We start from the raw sequence: 1,945 nt of genomic DNA on the forward strand, positions 1-1,945 counted from the left end.
TCTTATTCAAAGAAATTGAAATATAAAACTATTAAATTTGCAATATGATATGTATTGAAATTCTAATTTCTGTTTGAAAGAATAAAAAATTTAGATAGAAAAAGAGATAATTACCTCTTCGCGTGATGGATGATCGCCTTATTTTCTTGAAAGAAGCACTGATTCTACCCTGTACCGAAAACGAATATTCAAAATAAAAAAAAAAAAAAAAAAGAAACTATTAAAGCGTTCGTACATAATTCTGTAATCGGCGAACAAGTACTGATTCTAATTTCGCGTATAATTATTATAATTAAATTTAATTAAACCTATTGTGCTCTAAAAAATATTCAAAATACTGTTACGAAGCAAACACTGATTCTACTTAACCACATTGCGCGTGGTCACAAATATTTTTTAAGAGTAAAGTCCAAGAAAAACTTTTATCAGCATCTGCAATAAAATATAAAATATTCTATATAATTTTTTCCTTAAAAATATAATATTCATTATATTTATTAATTATAACATTAAAATCTTGGAATAGTAAAAAAATATAACTATATTTAACTTTAAACTTTAATAAAACAAATAGTTTAATACAAAAAATTAAGTTTCTAATAAATTTTAATAATAATAAATATATGAAATTCTAATATAAAAGATTAAAATAAAAAATAAGAATTTAATGATTTCTCTTACCTCTTCGCGTGATGGATGATCGCCATATTCTCTTGAAAGAAGCACTGATTCTACTCTGTACCGAAAACGAATATTTATAAAAAAAAAAAAATAAAAATAAGAAACTAATAACGCGTCCGTAATAAATAATCGGCGAACAAACACTGATTCTATCTTCGCGTTTGATTATTCTAATTAAATTTAATTAGAGCTATTGTGCTCTAAAAAATATTCAAAATACTATGACGAAGCAAACACTGATTCTATTAACCGCATTGCGCGCGGTCACAAATATTTTCTGAAATTAACATTGAATTAGTAGAAGGGTGAGGAATGATAAAAGAGGAAGAAATATCTTTTTGATATTTTTCTTCTTCTTATCGAGCATTTGTTCTGAAAATACCGCCTTTTTATTTTAATTGATTATGAATTATATATAAAAATGTTACTAATTATTTGATTTTATTTGAAATTTAATAAAATTCGTTATATTCGTTATCAGATTTTAAAATTTAATTTCCAATGATAAATTAAAATATTAAAATTTCTCATATATTTTTAATTTTTTCACTTTTTTTCTAACTAAAACGTAATTTTATTACAAATTGCTTAACAATAATCACTAATAATCCAATAAAACAAAATAAAAATTTATACATACGAAATATAAAATTTTACCACGAAAGAAATTTTACTGCCAAGAAAGACATGGCGTCCATATTGGAAATTTTCCCGCCTTCGTGAGTATTACCATAACGCTACCAATTAAACCTGCGCAGAAAAAATCGAAACTTCTAAATAAATGATTAATATGTATGAAATTTGATGATTATATTAAAATATTACAATAATCAAATCAAATAAAAACTCACAATATATATCATCTTGTAATTCGACACTCGAATTATATGATAAACGAGCAACTCAAAATTATTTAGTTGTCAAGAAATTATCAATTCTAATAACGTTGAATAAAACATTGAATAAAGATGTATTAATTAACACACAAATAATAACAAAAGTACTTATAAAAAAAATATATTAAAATAGTATGCAATAGAAATAGAACAAAATAGAACACACGTCTCGAGAAAATTTCAAATGTCTAATCGTCACGAAAAATCAACGAACAATGTCACTTTGCGCTTCGATTTCGCGCATCGAATAACAAGATGGAGAGGGGATACGCTCGACAAGTCGAAACATGTTTGAACACAAATCCAATTTCTTGGAAATGAAATATCATAAGAAATGTTTCTAGCCTCGAGCAAAATATAAACGATAG

The 1,945-nt window shown here is 24.8% G+C and overlaps 1 long non-coding RNA gene across 1 annotated transcript in view; it reads right to left on the reverse strand.

Annotated features, from left to right (window-relative positions):
- Positions 1–1,240: 1,240 nt before the first annotated feature.
- Positions 1,241–1,945, reverse strand: part of LOC116185990 — a 1,369-nt gene continuing 664 nt past the window's right edge. Inside the window, exon 2 of the long non-coding RNA XR_004150902.1 lies at positions 1,241–1,431. This is a non-coding gene — a long non-coding RNA (uncharacterized LOC116185990). The remainder of the gene's footprint in view (positions 1,432–1,945) is intronic.

The sequence above is a fragment of the Apis dorsata genome, unplaced genomic scaffold (assembly GCF_000469605.1).
Source record: "Apis dorsata unplaced genomic scaffold, Apis dorsata 1.3 scaffold_365, whole genome shotgun sequence".
Classification (NCBI taxonomy): domain Eukaryota; kingdom Metazoa; phylum Arthropoda; class Insecta; order Hymenoptera; family Apidae; genus Apis; species Apis dorsata.